General features: G+C 39.0%; 1 protein-coding gene and 2 pseudogenes across 1 annotated transcript in view; 2 read left to right on the top strand and 1 right to left on the bottom strand.

Annotated features, from left to right (window-relative positions):
- The window catches only part of GDPD4 (glycerophosphodiester phosphodiesterase domain containing 4), a 100,111-nt gene that overhangs the window by 41,343 nt on the left and 42,394 nt on the right, over positions 1 to 16,374 (top strand). The window lies entirely within an intron of this gene.
- Positions 1,711 to 8,312, top strand: LOC148775648 (large ribosomal subunit protein uL15 pseudogene; annotated as a pseudogene).
- Positions 14,680 to 15,999, bottom strand: LOC129554042 (PC4 and SFRS1-interacting protein-like; annotated as a pseudogene).

Genomic DNA, 16,374 nt, shown 5'->3' with positions numbered 1-16,374 from the left:
CTTGTGTGGTCATATGCTGCTCCTGGAGATAAGTACACTGTGTACAGTGTAATTTTGATGCACGTGTGAATGAGTCTGCTTGAGAGAGTTGGAGAACATTTCATGCAAAGGTATCATGTGAACTAAAATAAGATCATTACTAAGAGGAACCATGGGCATTGATGGATTGATGGTGGTTTGTTTCAGAGATTATAGTATACTGGAGCAAGAGGAGACATATTTGTGTGTGTGTGTGTGTGTGTGTGTGTGTAAGAAAGAAGGGAAGGAGAGGTAGGGAGGAGATGGGAGAAACAGATGGAGAGAATAATCAGGAAAATATGTTATGAAGAGACTATAGCATTGCTTAATAACAAGTTAGAGAGTTTAGAATTATCCTGAATATTGTAAAAAGGTAAAACAAAAGGTCAAATTTGCCTGTGATAAAAGCCAAGCCTGCCTTCTCAAGAAAGTTAAAACAAAACTTACATTTTCTAGGTTATCATATGTCCAGAGGGAATCTACATGAATTCGGTTTTATCAATCAGATGTATTCATTTTGAGTCTTTGATTTTGACAGCAAATATCTGAGCAGGGCATACAGCAAGCATTCATATTGCTAGCACCTGTGGCAGCAGAGCTAAGATAGAGATAGTTGGGGGCAGCTATATTAATAGCTCTCTTATCATGTAATTGTGTAATTAGGAAAACAATTTTCAAATACTTTTGATTATGTACTAGGTGGAGTGGAATTTTACTTATCTCTAATGTTAATCTAGAGGATCCATTTAATCTTTTTTCATGTTAAAATAGTGAGAAGTAAAGAGCTATGTGAGGGTAAATTTATCCACTTCAAATGCATTCTATTAACTAGTGTTAATATAAGGAATAACTAAAGCTTGATTTGCAATGACTGTATCACTTCAGAATACTTATTATCATATGAGTGCATAGCCTATAAGCACTATTTCCATATATGAAAGTAGTGGGATCAATCTGATAGTCCAAGTATCTATATGTAGGCTTTGTACATGTCTCATCATACTTGAATAAATAGACACATAGAAACTAGAGATGCTTTATTAAAATGCATATATTGGCTTAGTTAGTCATAGGTGATATTTTGTCTAATGTGTGTTCCAGATGAACAGGCTGTTATTGTATCTGTTGTGTAACGTATGGCTGGTAAAAGTCTCCATGGTAAGTGGTGTGATTAGATATGTTATTATAATAAATTTTGATGACTTCTTTTAGGATTAACAGGTTTTTTTAGCATATTTAGATGATATGCTTGCTGTGCTTTGTTTTGCTATTGCTTTAGCTACTGAGGAGTATCCTGAAACCTCAGGTTCAAATATGGTTATCTAAGCAGCTTTATTTTTGTTTGTGTTTTCTTTTCTTGCATGCTGTATATTCACTGGTGGTCAATGTGGTGATAGCACATAATTTTAAAGATTTGAATGTTTGGATAATTTTCCAAAGAAAATTGGTTTTCTTTGTGAAGAGTACTCTGGGTTTCTCTTCATTTGGATAGGTATAATGGGAGGGATTGGGGGCAGTAGGAGACAGGGACGACAGAGGATGAGATGGCTGGATGGCATCACTGACTCGATGGACATGAGTTTGAGTGAACTCCAGGAATTGGTGATGGACAGGGAGGCCTGGCGTGCTGTGATTCATGGGGTCGCAAAGAGTCGGACACGACTGAGCGACTGAACTGAGTTATGGATTGACATGGTGGTGAGTTGATGATTATTTGTTAGTACATTTGTTTTTCTTGAGATTACGTGTGAAAATTAAGTAGTTAATCTGATCGGTAATGAAATAAAAATAGATACAAAAATTCTAGGAGTTGTCTCTGGAAGCTGAGCTGAGTTCCTGTTTCTCCAGTAAAACCCCTTTGTGTGGAACATTTTTATATCCTTTTGTGAAAGTATAAATTTCAAAATTACAGAGATATAATTCTCACGCATATAGACAGTAAGCAGAGTACAAATTTTTATTCATGTGGGAACAAGCAGGATGACAAATCCCACTCAAAAGAAAAGTGAGAAACCAACATGCGAATACTCAGTGCCACAAAGAAATACTAAAATTTCATTGCTAAGTTGGATGCAAATCTAGTGTGTTGTTTTGGTTGCAAAGAGTCAGGCATGACTCTTGTACATTGAGTCAAGATGATGTACATTGTTTCAGCATTACAGTAAGAAAGATCAATGACTAGCAGGAAAAGGAAAGAGAAATTTACACATATTTGTAGCTATAGATGTGAAACCTGGTTCAAGTGAACTTCTAACTTTTAAAGTAGTAGTGAGAAAAAGAGCTCTGGAATGACAGGGATGACAGCTCTGGAATGTTACTCTGTGACAATAAAATTTACTTTTAGAACTCTCTTCTCTATCAAAACTCATTTGCATCTCTACCACACAAAACTCTTTTCCTCTTTTATCAGTTTTCTAGAAGTCAACATCTAACTTTACATAGTCTGTCCCTACCACTGCTGCTGCTGCTAAGTCGCTTCAGTTGTGTCTGACTCTGTGTGACACCATAGAAGGCAGCCCACCGGGCTCCTCTGTCCCTAATTCAAAGGAAGATACATTCCCTTAAGAAATGACACTTAGGTGTGCCTGGTAAGAAAAAAATGTGCTACCATGATACTGGAGGGTTCAACAAGCCCTATTTCTGAGTTTTGAATAATTTAGTTCCCCTCTTGTGATCATAAATAAACTCTATAGACTATTTAGAGGCTGTTCTCATTGTGATTTGTGTTATTTGGCTTTATTGATTTACATCAGTGCAGTTAAAAGGGTTGGTTACCACACATAAGTTTCCTTGTATAATCAGCAAATCTAGAGTCAGATTGTGTTGTACAACTACTAAGGCTATTAAATGAGATTCTGTCTAGAGAGTATATAAGGAATCTAGAATTACACTTTTAATAGTCCCTGTCATTCCAGAGCTCTTTTTCTCACTACTACTTTAAAAGTTAGAAGTTCACTTGAACCAGGTTTCACATCTATAGCTACAAATATGTGTAAATTTCTCTTTCCTTTTCCTGCTAATCATTGATCTTTCTTACCTGTAATGCCGAAACAATGTACAACATCTTGACTCAATGTACAAGACTCATGCCTGACTCTTTGCAACCCCATGGACTCTTTGCAGCCCCATACAGTCCATGGAATTCTCCAGGCCAGAATACTGAAGTGGGTAGCCTTTCCCTTCTCCAGGGGATCTTCCCAACCCAGGGACCAAACCCAGGTCTCCTGCATTGCAGGCAGATACAAGGGAAGCCCCAGTGTACAACTGGGGACACCAGATAGTTTGCCTATTCGGAAGGCTCGTAGGCATTGGTTCCAGATACTGATTATATATGTGTCCTTGGTGGGGACTGGTGGCGTGTCATATTTGATTGAATGACATTTATTCTCAGATATGATCCTTCAGATATGACCTTTACAACAGAATCAGTTTTTCCAGTTATATCCCAGTGTAAAGGCGCACGTATTTTTATTCAGTTTATGCAAATAACTACATTGCCCTGAAACACAGTGACTCAGTAAAGAGAATTTGTACTTGAATTCAGAGGAGTAGTGAGAACAAGTTATTAAACATTGGGTTGGCCAAACAGCTCCGTAAGCTGTTAAGTAAAAATGAAGGACCTTTCATTTTCACCAAGAAGTTTATTAAACAACATATTCACCATTTTGTTCCACTACCTTCTGCCATTTTTCTGGCAACTTCATAATTCTCTCTTCAAAATGTTTTATCTTTGTGAGCAAAGAACTATTCCAGGTGCCTTGTACAATCTTTCAGGAAACTGAAATTTTTTCCACTAAGAGAATTTTGTAAAGACCAAAATCAACGGAAATCCAAAGATGCAATGTCTGATGAATATGGCAGTTGAATCAGAACTTCCCAACCAAACCATAACAGTTTTTGCCTGATCATCAAAGAAACATGCAGGCTTGCATTACCCTGATGGAAGATTATTTTCTGCTGACTAATTCTGGATACTTTTCACTGAATGCTGCTTTCAGTTGGTCTGAGAGCAATACTTGTTGGAATTAGTCGTTTGGTCTTCCTGAATGAGCTCATAATAGAGGACTCCCTTCCAATCCCACCATATACACATCATCACCTTCTGTGGATGAGGACCAGGTGTGGCTGATGGTGGTTCATTTTGCTTGCCCCACAATCACTTCTGCTCCACATTATTGTACAGTATCCACTTTTCATCACCAATCACAATTTGTTTTAAAAATGGAATGCTTTCATTATGTTTTAAGTAGAGAATCACATGCAGAAATACTTTCAAGGTCTTTTTTACTTAACTTATGTGGAACCCAAACATCAAAGCAATAAACATAACCAAGCTGGTACAAATGATCTTTAATACCTGACTTGATTATTTTGAGTATGTCGACTATCTCCCTTGTGGTATAACTTTGATTGTTCTCAATTAATGTCTCAATTTGGCCACTATTAACTTCAGTTGGTCTCCAGTCTGTTTAGAAATCTCCAGCACTGAACTTCACAAACTACTTTTGACATGTTCCATCAGTCACAGCACCTTCTCCATGCTGCTAAGTCACTTCAGTCGTGTCCGACTCTGTGCGACCCCACAGACGGCAGCCCACCAGGCTCCCCCATCCCTGGGATTCTCCAGGCAAGAACACTGGAGTGGGTTGCCATTTCCTTCTCCATACACTGCACTAATCTTTTTTTGTGTTTCAGTTGTGTTTTGCATTTCTTGAAATAATAAAGCATAATATGCTGGAAAATTTTGCTTTTTCCATCTTCCATATTAAAATGGCTACACAATTGCTGTATGATTCAGGGAGCTCAGATTCAGTGCTCTGTAACAACCTAGAGGGATGGAATGGGATGGGAGTGGAAGGGAAGTTCAAGAGGGAAGGGACCTATGTATACCTACGACTGACTCATGTTGATATACAGCAGAAATCAACATAATAAAAAATGTTATTATGAAGCATTAAAAATGAAATAAAATAGCTACACAAAAATTCACCAATTTTGATAAGTTTTTAAAAAGTTTTTCTTAATTTGACTCATTTGAAAAGGCCCTGATGCTGGAAAAGATTGAAGGTGGGAGAAGAAGGGGATAACAGAGGATGAGATGGTTGGATGGCATCACCGACTCAATGGACATGAGTTTGAGTGAACTCCAGGAGTTGGTGATGGACAGGGAGGCCTGGCGTGCTGTGATTCATGGTGTCGCAAAGAGTCAGACACGACTGAGTGACTGAACTGAACTGAACTGAACAACAACTGTCACAGTAGAATCTAACAAAATTCTTTCAAATGAAGTTAGACAGCTAAGTGCTTCTAGAACCATCTTATGGGAAAAAAATGAACGAACCTTTTGGCCAACCCAATATTTATGATGTTATGTATTGTTGATGTTTTAACCCTTTTATCATTACATCGTGACTTTCTTTGTCCCTTGTTACCATTTCGCCCTAAAGTTTATTTTGTTGGACGTAAGTATGACTACACTTGCTTTCTTTTGATTATCATTTGAATGGAATATCATCTTCAGTCCCTTCATTTTGAGTCTGTGTGTATCTTTAGAACTGAAACAAGTGTCCTGAAGACACCATATAGTTCAGTCTTATTTTTTAATCCATTCTGCCACTCTGCGCCTTTTGATTGGTGAGTTCAGTCTATTTACATTTCAGATGATTGTTGATATGTAAGAACTTACTACTGCAAATTTATCTTTTGTTTTCTGGTTGTTTCATATCTCCATTGTTTCTTTTTCTTGTGTTTCTGTTTTACTTTGTAAATCAGTGATTTTTCCATGATTGCTTGCTGAGTTTTCCTCTTTATGTTTACTATCTGTGTTCTAGATTTTTGTTTTCTGAGTATCATGGGGTTTGCATAGGACATCTTTTTCTTAGATTAAATAGTCTTTTTCCTGTTGATAGCAATTTTTCTTAATTTGCTGTCCTCCCTTTTTATATTTTCTCTGTAGAAACTATCTCTTTTTATTCTATGAGTTTGTTTTTGTCTGGGATAGCCTGAATTTCTCCTATCAAAAGAATAACTTTGTTGGATAGAGTATTCTGGACAAGCAGTTTTTATCTTTCAGTACTTTCAATATGTTCTTCCACTCTTTTCTGGCCTATTCCTTTGGGCAATACTGAGCTTTTCCCCCTAGTTCCTTCTTTTTATCACTGACCCTGACACCTTCATTATAATGTGTCTTGGAGGTCATTTTGCATTGAGATAAGGTGATATCTTAGCTTTATGGATTTGTGTGTCCAGGTTTAGGAAGTTCCCAGCTATTACTTCTTTACAGAAATGCTCTGACACCTTTTTCCTTCTCTTATTCTGGTATACCCATTATCTGTATTTTGGCTTCTTGATGAATCTGATACTGCGCATAGTGTTTCTTAACTATTTTAGAAATCTTAGCTCTCTCTCCTCTTCCACCTGAAGCATTAGTAGATTCCTTTCTTCCAGCTCATTTATTCTCTCTTCCATTTCTGTATTTCAAATGCTGTCTCATGCATTCTTCATCATATCTGTTGAGTTCTTAAGCTCCAGAATTTGGATTTAGTTTTTTTTTAGAATTGAAAACTTCCCAAAAGCTAAAACAAAAAACAAACAAACAAAAACCCCACACCTCTAAATAACCCATAGAAAAAAAGGGAGAAATCTCAGAGAAAATTGCATATGTTTTACATTGCAATTATATATTATATTATATGCAATTATATGTTTTACATTGAATCAAAAAAAATACAGCATATTAAAATGGGCAGAGCTTCCCTGGTGATTCAGTGGCCAATGCAGGGGACAAAGGTTTGATCCCTGGTCCGAGGAGATCCCACATGCCACAGAGCAACTAAGCACATGTACCACAAGTACTGAGCCCATGCGCCTAGAGCATATACTTAACAATGAGAAGCCACTGCAGTGAGAAGCTTGCACACTGCAAAGAAGGGTAGTCCCCAATTGCTGCAGCTAGAGAAAGCCCACACACAGCAGTGAAGACTCAGCACAACCAAAAATGCATAAAATTTTTTTTAAATTGGTGGAATGCAACTACTGCAGTGACTGGAGAAAAACTCCTGGGATTATCTGCTTATTTTAGGAAAGAAAGGTCTCAAATCAAAAATGTAAGCTTCCTCTTTAATAAGCTAGAAAAAGAAGAGCAAATTTAATTTGAAGTAAACAGAAGAGAAAAAAAATAAAAAGCACAAATCAGTGAAATGGAAACAGAGAAATAGAAAACATCAATGAAACAGAAGTTTATTCTTTAGAGATCAACAAAATTGATAAACATCTAGTCAATTGACCAAGACAAAAAGAAAATACACAAATTTCAAACATTAGGAATGAAAGAATGTTCATCAATTCAGACCCTCCAGTCATTAACAAAGGTAATAATGAAAGTGAATAGTGGAGCTGGCTCATATTGACTCATAAGAACTAAATATATTTCAGAGTTTTCAGAACCAGTTGTTAATCCAGTTATAAAATTAGGCATGGTTGTAGTATTTAAGTCCCTGTGCATAAATCTGCCAATTTAGATGAAATGGAACAATTCTGTGTATCATGAAAATTCAATTAACAATCAAGTTTTTAAAAAGAGAATTTGAGGATTGTAACCAGGAGACAGACTCTCAAAAGCTCTGAGAACTGTTCCAGTAGTTGACGTTCAAGGCACAGTCATACAGGTTTTGAGATAAAAGAAAAGATTATACATCACAATGACATGCTGACCTCTCTCATCTAGGCCGACAACATACCATCCAGACTAAGGAAGACCCGGAAACTTAGGGGCCACATGAGCCACAACCACAGCCACATGGGCAAACACTGAAAACACCTAGGAGGCCAAGGTAATGCGGGTAGCATGCATCGCCACAGGATCAACTCGACAGCTATCACCCAGGATGCTCTGGGAAAGTTGGTATGAGGCATTACCACTAAAAGAGGAACCAGAGTTTCTGCCCCACTGTCGACCTTGATAAATTGTGGACCTTAGTCAGTGAGCTGCTGCTGCTGCTAAGTCACTTCAGTTGTGTCCGACTCTGTGTGACCCCACAGACGGCAGCCCACCAGGCTCCCCTGTCGCTGGGATTCTCCAGGCAAGAGTACTGGTCAGTGAGCAGACCGAAGTAAATGCTGCCAAGAACAAGACCGGTGCTGCTCTTATTACTGATGTGGTGCAATCAATTTACTACAAAGTTCTGGAGAAGGGAAAGCTCCCAAAGCAGCCTGTCATCATGAAAGCCAAATTTTTCAGCAGAAAAGCTGAGAAGATTAAGCATGTAGATGGGGCTTGTGTCCTGGTGTCTTAAAGCCACATGCCGAGAAATTAATTGAATGTTAACAAGTGCTTTTCAAAAAAAAAAAAAATGACATGCTGACATTTTACATAACCTTCACCAAAGATAAATAGACCAGATAAGCACAAATAAAGTGAGCAGAAAGTCACCATGAACCCTTGCAGAGTTGAGAAAGAATGCTAATCTTTTAAGACATTACATTAGTAGCATCAGAAAAAAAGTAAAAATTCATGTTTCCAGTAAAGCAGGCATTCCCATCTTTGAGATCTTATTGATGTTCAAGGCAGAAGCACATTGCACACTGAAGGGGTGGGGTTGGGCGAAGGATGGCCAAAGGACAGAGAAAGAGCATTTTATCCTTAAATTTTCTTGTCCTGCCTTGAAATGTAAATTTTATCTTTTGAAAAACTCAATAAGAAAAAAAGAAAGACATACATAAAGAAACTGACATTGTAGTGTAAAAACTTTCAACAGAAAATACCAGATGCAGGTGTGCTCGCTAGTGAATTCTACGGTTGTACAAGGAAAAAATTATACTGATTCCACAAATAATCTTCCGGAAAATCCTACAAGAGAGCATAATTCCCAGTGTAATTTAATCAGCCCAGTATTTCTCTGATAACAAACAAAGGCATTTTCATAAACCTCAGGACTGATATCCCTCATAAATATAGATTGAAATATCCTCAACAAAATCCAACATGTAAAAACAGCATATCTTAATCAAAGGAGTTTTATCATGAGAGTGCACGGTTGGTGCTTACAGTTTAAAAATGAATGATTTTTTATCATGTCAACATACACGAAGAAAGTCGTATCATCTCAATACATGCAGATCATTTGATATAATTCAGTTCTGTTTTTCATTTTAAAAAAAACTATTTGTAAACTAAAAAATAGAAACTTTCTTAACTTGATAGAGGTAATCTCTGGTATATTTATAGCTGTCATTATACTAATGGTGAAAGACTGAATTAATTCATTTTCCATAAGACCTGGAAAAAGAGAGGATGTCTTACCACTCAGTTCAGTTCAGTTCAGTTCAGTCGCTCAGTCGTGTCCGACTCTCCGCGACCCCATGAATCACAGCACGCCAGGCCTCCCTGTCCATCACCAACTCCCGGAGTTTACTCAAACTCATGTCCACAGAGTCAGTGATGCCATCCAGCCATCTCATTCTCCGTCGTCCCCTTCTCCTCCCGCCCCCAACCTTTCCCAGCATCAGAGTCTTTTCCAGTGAGTCAACTCGTCGCATGAGGTGGCCAAAGTATTGCAGTTTCAGCTTTAGCATCAGTCCCTCCAATGAACATCCAGGATTGATCTCCTTTAGAATGGATTGGTTGGATCTCCTTGCAGTATAAGGGACTCTCAAGAGTCTTCTCCAACACCACAGTTCAAAAGCATCGATTCTTCGGCGATCAGCTTTCTTCACAGTCCAACTCTCACATCCATACATGACCACGGGAAAAACCATAGCCTTGACTAGACAGACCTTGGTTGGCAAAGTAATGTCTCTGCTTTTTAATATACTATCAAGGTTGGTCATAACTTTCCTTCCAAGGAGCAAGCGTCTTTTAATTTCATGGCTGCAATCAGCATCTACAGTGATTTTGGAGCCCAAAAAAATAAAGTCTGACACTGTTTCCACTGTTTTTCCATCTATTTCCCATGAAGTGATGGGACAAGATGCCATGATCTTAGTTTTCTGAATGTTGAGCTTCAAGCCAACCTTTTCACTCTCCTCTTTCACTTTCATCAAGAGGCTTTTGAGTTCCTCTTCACTTTCTGCCATAAGGGTAGTGTCATCTGCATATCTGAGGTTATTGATATTTCTCCCGGCAATCTTGATTCCAGCTTGTGCTTCTTCCAGCCCAGCGTTCCTCATGATGTACTCTGCATATAAGTTAAATAAGCAAGGTGACAATATACAGCCTTGACGTACACCTTTTCCTATTTGGAACCAGTCTGTTGTTCCATGTCCAGTTCTAACTGTTGCTTCCTGACCTGCATACAGGTTTCTCAAGAGGCAGGTCAGGTGGTCTGGGATTCCCATCTCTTTCAGAATGTTCCACATTTTATTGTGATCCACACAGTCAAAGGCTTTGGCATAGTCAATGAAGCAGAAATAGATGTTTTTCTGAAACTCTTTTGCTTTCTCCATGATCCAGCGGATGTTGGCAATTTGATCTCTGGTGCCTCTGCCTTTTCTAAAACCTGCTTGAACATCTGGGAGTTCACGGTTTACATACTGCTGAAGCCTGGCTTGGAGAATTTTGAGCATGACTTTACTAGCGTGTGAGATGAGTGCAATTGTGCGGTAGTTTGAACATTCTTTGGCATTGCCTTTCTTTGGGATTGGAATGAAGACTGACCTCTTCCAGTCCTGTGGCCACTGCTGAGTTTTCCAAATCTGCTGGCATATTGAGTGCAGCACTTTCACAGCATCATCTTTCAAGACTTGAAATAGCTCAACTGGAATTCCATCACCTCCACTAGCTTTGTTCGTAGTGATGCTTTCTAAGGCCCACTTGACTTCACATTCCAAGATGTCTGGCTCTAGGTCAGTGATCACACCATCGTGACTCTCTTGGTCGTGAAGATCTTTTTTGTACAGTTCTTCTGTGTATTCCTGCCACCTCTTCTTAATATCTTCTGCTTCTGTTAGGTCCATACCATTTCTGTCCTTTATCGAGCCCATCTTTGCATGAAATGTTCCCTTGGAATCTCTAATTTTCTTGAAGAGCTCTCTTGTTTTTCCTATTCTTTTGTTTTCCTCTATTTCTTTGCATTGATCACTGAGGAAGGCTTTCTTATCTCTCCTTGCTATTCTTTGGAACTCCGCATGCAGATGCTTATATCTTTCCTTTTCTCCTTTGCTTTTCGCCTTTCTTCTTTTCACAGCTATTTGTAAGGCCTCCTCAGACAGCCATTTCGCTCTTTTGCATTTCTTTTCCATGGGGATGGTCTTGGTCCCTGTCTCCTGTACAATGTCACGAACCTCCGTCCAGAGTTCATCAGGCACTCTATCAATCAGATCTAGTCCCTTAAATCTATTTCTCACTTCCACTGTATAATCATAAGGGATTTGATTGAGGTCATATCTGAATGGTCTAGTGGTTTTCCCTACTTTCTTCAATTTAAGTCTGAATTTCGCAATAAGGAGTTCATGATCTGAGTCACAGTCAGCTCCTGGTCTTGTTTTCGCTAACTGTATACAGCTTCTCTATCTTTGGTTGCAAAGAATATAATCAATCTGATTTCGGTGTTGACCATCTGGTGATGTCCATGTGTAGAGTCTTCTCTTGTGTTGTTGGAAGAGGGTGTTTGCTTTACCACTCAAGTCAACATTATATTGAGCCTGCACCAGTACAATAGGGAGTAAACAGGTATAGGTGTTGGAAAGGAAGAAATAAAACTATTTCTATTTGCAGAGGACCTGATTGTATAAAATCCCTAGCAATCTATAGCAACATCCAAGGACTGAGTTTAGTTTGAACACAGAATACAAGGTCAATATTTAAAGAAAAAACAAACCTCAAATACCTTAATCTAATCAGAGGTGACAGGCTTCAGCAATATGTGAACCGTGAACTTCCAGATGTTCAAGCTGGTTTTAGAAAAGGTAGAGGAACCAGAGATCAAATTGCCAACATCCGGTGGGTCATGGAAAAAGCAAGAGACTTCAAAAAAAACACCTATTTCTGCTTTATTGACTATGCCAAATCCTTTGACTATGTGGATCACAATAAACTGTGGAAAATTCTGAAAGAGATGGGAATACCAGACCACCTGACCTGCCTCTTGAGAAACCTGTATGCAAGTCAGGAAGCAACAGTTAGTACTGGACATGGAACAATGGACTGGTTCCAAATAGGAAAAGGAGTATGTCAAGGCTGTATATTGTCACCCTGCTTATTTAACTTATATCCTGAGTACATCATGAGGAACGCTGGGCTGGAAGAAGCACAAGCTGGAATCAAGATTGCCGGGAGAAATATCAATAACCTCAGATATGCAGATAACACCACCCTTATCGCAGAAAGTGAAGAGGAACTAAAGAGCCTCTTGATGAAAGTGAAAGAGGAGAGTGAAAATGTTGGCTTAAAGCTCAACATTCGGAAAACTAAGATCATGGCATCTTGTCCCATCACTTCATGGGAAATAGATGGGGAAACAGTGGAAACAGTGTCAGACTTTATTTTTGGAGTCTCCAAAATCACTGCAGATGGTCATTGCAGCCATGAAATTAAAAGACATTTACTCCTTGGAAGGAAAGTTATGACCAACCTAGATAGCATATTAAAAAGCAGAGATATTACTTTGCCCACCAAGGTCCGTCTAGTCAAGGCTATGGTTTTTTCAGTGGTCATATGTGGATGTGAGATTTGGACTGTGAAGAAAGCTGAGCGCCGAAGAATTGAGCTTTTGAACTGTGGTATTGGAGAAGACTCTTGAGAGTCCCTTGGACTGCAAGGAGATCCAACCAGTCCATCCTAAAGACCAGTCCTGGGTGTTCTTTGGAAGTACTGATGCTGAGGCTGAAACTCCAATACTTTGGCCACCTCATGTGAAGAGTTGACTCATTGGAAAAGGCCCTGATGCTGGGAGGGATTGGAGGCAGGAGGAGAAGGGGACGACAGAGGATTTGATGGCTGGATGGCATCACCAACTCTATGCACATGAGTTTGGGTGGACTGCGGGAGTGGTGATGGACAGGGAGGCCTGGCGTGCTGCGATTCATGGGGTCTCAAAGAGTTGGACACGACTGAGCGACTGAACTGAACTGAACTATAGTATGTTGAGGCCTTTACTTTGTTGATGTAGGTTCCTTCTGTGCCCATTTTTTGAAGAGTTTTAATCATAAATGGGTGCTGAATTTTGTCAAAGTGTTTTGGTTTTACATTCCACGTAAATGAAACTTGTGGAACAGCCTGAAAAGGACAGGTGTTAATTCTTCTGTAAAAGTTTGGTATAATTTACCTGTGAAACTGGCTGGGATTTTGTTGTAGGGAGTTTTTTGCTTATCAGTTTCATTACTAATAATTGTTCTGTTCATGCCTTCTGTTTCTTCCATATTCATTCTTGACAGAGTGTACATTGGTAAGATGTACAACAATTCTAAGTTGTCCATTTTATTGGCATATTTGCCTGCATTAATCTGATCTTTTGTACCTCTGTGGTGTCAGTTGTAGCTTCTCTTTCATTTCTAATTTTGTTTGGGCCCTCCATCATTTTTCTTGATGAGTCTGGCAAAAGTTTTATGAATTTCGTTTTTCTTTTCAAAGAACTACCCCTTGTTATTGTGTTAAGTTGCTCACTCATGTCTGACTCTTTGTGATCCCATGGACTACAGCCCACTAGGCTCTTTTGTCCATGGGATTTCCCAGGCAAGGATACTGGTGTTGGCTGCCATTCCCTTGTCCAGGGGATCTTCCTGACCCAGCGATCGAACCTGGGTCTCCTGCATTGCAGGCAGATTCTTTACCATCTGAGCCACAATTATCTATCCTATAGTTTTTAATCTGTGTTTTATTTATTTTTGCTCTAATCTTCATAATATCTTTCCTTCTACTAACATTAGATTTTGTGTCTTTTTTTTTTTTTTTGCTTTCTTTAGGTTCATGATTTCAGATTTTCTTTTTTTCTGAGATAGGCTTGTGTCACTGTAAACATCCCTCTTAGAATTGCTTTTTCTGTATCCAGTAGATTTTGGATCTTTGTGTTTAATTTTCATTTGTCACCAGGTATTTTTTTTTCAGGTTTTTTTTAAAAAAAAATAGTTTATTTTGAAATTTTAGTTACAGTTTCATTTTTGTTTTCTTAACAATTCTGCTATTTAATCCCTCAAGATTAAAAAACAATGGGACGACAGAGAATGAGATGGCTGGATGGCATCACCGACTCGATGGACATGAGTTTGAGTGAACTCCGGGAGCTGGTGATGGACAGGGAGGCCTGGCGTGCTGTGATTCATGGGGTCGCAAAGAGTCGGACACAACTGAGCAACTGAACTGAACTGAACTGAAAGAATTAAACAGCAAAGGAATGTCAGAGAAGGGCATAACTGCCTCATTCCCTGGGGTTAAAACTACTTCAGTTTAGCACCTACCTTCAAAACAAAATGAAATTTTATATTTTCTAAATGAAATAATGTACAACCACTACCTTTATCTGAGTTTATTTATAACTTTCAAACACAAAGCTTCATTTTAAGCTTGTTAAAAAACTTTTAACAGGAATGATGGCCGACCTTAGTATGTATGTGTGCCTTATAGGAAGTGTTCTTTTTTAATGACTATAACACAGTAGTAATGCTATTAATGAAGTTCTCAATTTAAAATCTGGAACATTCTTCCCTCAAGGGAGAGAAGAAAGAAATTCAGTCCAGTGAGTCTGTCTCAAGATCTTCATTTCTTGTTTGCTCCACTTGTATTCTCTTTTCAGTAACTGGATTAATGCTTAGAGGCTAAAATGAGATGTATTTTTTATTACTGTAGATTACATGTTGTTTTGATGCTCAATTTCCATTTGTTCCTCTTGCTTGCATTTTCTATCTGTTGCTGCTTTTTCGTGTTGGTTGACCTTTGAGCATATTCCTTCCATGAGCAGTCTGAAACTTTCTTTCATCTCTTTCCTCTTCAGAATCAGAGGTTGATGTAACCCCTGTTTTAGCTAAATTTTTTCTTTTAAATTCAACTTCCTATTTTCCCTTTTTTATTTGGCTTTTTTCTTCCTTCTGACCCTTTTCATCCTTTTTAACCTGCTTTTTACCTTCTTTTTCCTCTTGCCCCCTTTTCTTACTTTTGTCTTCTTCAGTCACCCTGTCACTTTCTGAAGGACAGGGCTGTTTTAACATTTTGGGTCTGTTTCTTGGTTTTGAAATGTTGACTTCTGTAGCTGCAGGTCGTCCTCTTTTAGGACTCACTTTTAGATCAACAGATGCTGTTGCTATAGTCACTACTCCTTCCTGCTCAGTTCCTGCTTGTTTTTTTGCTTTTCTCTTTCTCCCTATTCTGGAAGCTTTGTTTGTGATTATGTCAATTGCTTTAGTCACATCTTCATTGCTGGCTTTTTTTCAAGCTCAGTATTTTCCTTTGAAACAACAGTTTCTTTTTCTTGAACTTCAACATCAGATGACACATTTGATTGTTTAGCTGATGCTTGTTGACTTGAAAGTTTCACTTTAGAATTGTTGTTTGTCTCTCATAAGCCTTCACTAAAGGCTTTTTGTTTATTTGGTTCACCGTACTTTTCCTTATTTTCTCAGTAAGGAAATATGTCTTTTGGGCCTAAAAAAAAGCAGTCCTGCGAGTTCCAAAAAAGAAAATGGGTAGTTAATTTTTTCTGGGTGTTTTTACAGCTCTATCAGGAACCTCATCTATGAGCTGGCCAATGAGGATAACCATTCATCTTGACAAAGATGAGGTCCCCAGGTTTGAAGTCACAAGTCATGTTTCAAGGGTGAGGCCAGGGGTCCGAAGACCAGAAAGGAAGTACTGTGGTGTGGACGACAAGAGAATGTGGGAGGTGGATGGGAGCCTAGACCCCCATGGCAGCAAGAGGGGGAAGATGCATCTTAGTGTCCCAATGCACCCGCCAGGGACTGTAGGCACTGAGGCTGTGGTGGCAGGCTGGCAACCTCTGCCCAAGTCCATGCAAGCCACCTTTTCCAGCTGCTGCCACAGAGGTGTCTCAACGGATCTGAATAGCAAATGCCACTGCTGCCACTGTCACTCTCAGTGAAGGTGAAGTTGCTCAGTCATGTCCGACTCCTTACGACCCCATGTCATGTTTTGTAGCCCACCAGGCTCCTTGGTGCATGAGATTTTCCAGGCATGAATACTGGAGTGGGTTGCCGTTTCCTTCTCCAGGGATCTTCCCGACCCAGGGATCGAACCCTGGTCTCCCACATTGTAGGCAGACTGTCTGAGCTACCAGGGAAGCCCTGGGTACCCTCACTCTAGGCATTTTCAAATTTCGTGTTTGTGACCCGTGAGTTACTCATGGGTTGTTAAATTGCCTATTGTTTAGCCTCCATGTGTTTATAGTTTTAGTAAATATTTTTGTAGTTGAA

This window comes from Moschus berezovskii, chromosome 14 (genome assembly GCF_049115385.1).
Source record: "Moschus berezovskii isolate FMDL1 chromosome 14, NW_MosBer_1.0, whole genome shotgun sequence".
In the NCBI taxonomy this organism is placed as follows: Eukaryota; Metazoa; Chordata; class Mammalia; order Artiodactyla; family Moschidae; genus Moschus; species Moschus berezovskii.
The sequence above is the reverse complement of the archived record's forward strand: the minus strand, read 5'-3'. Positions and strand labels throughout refer to the sequence as shown.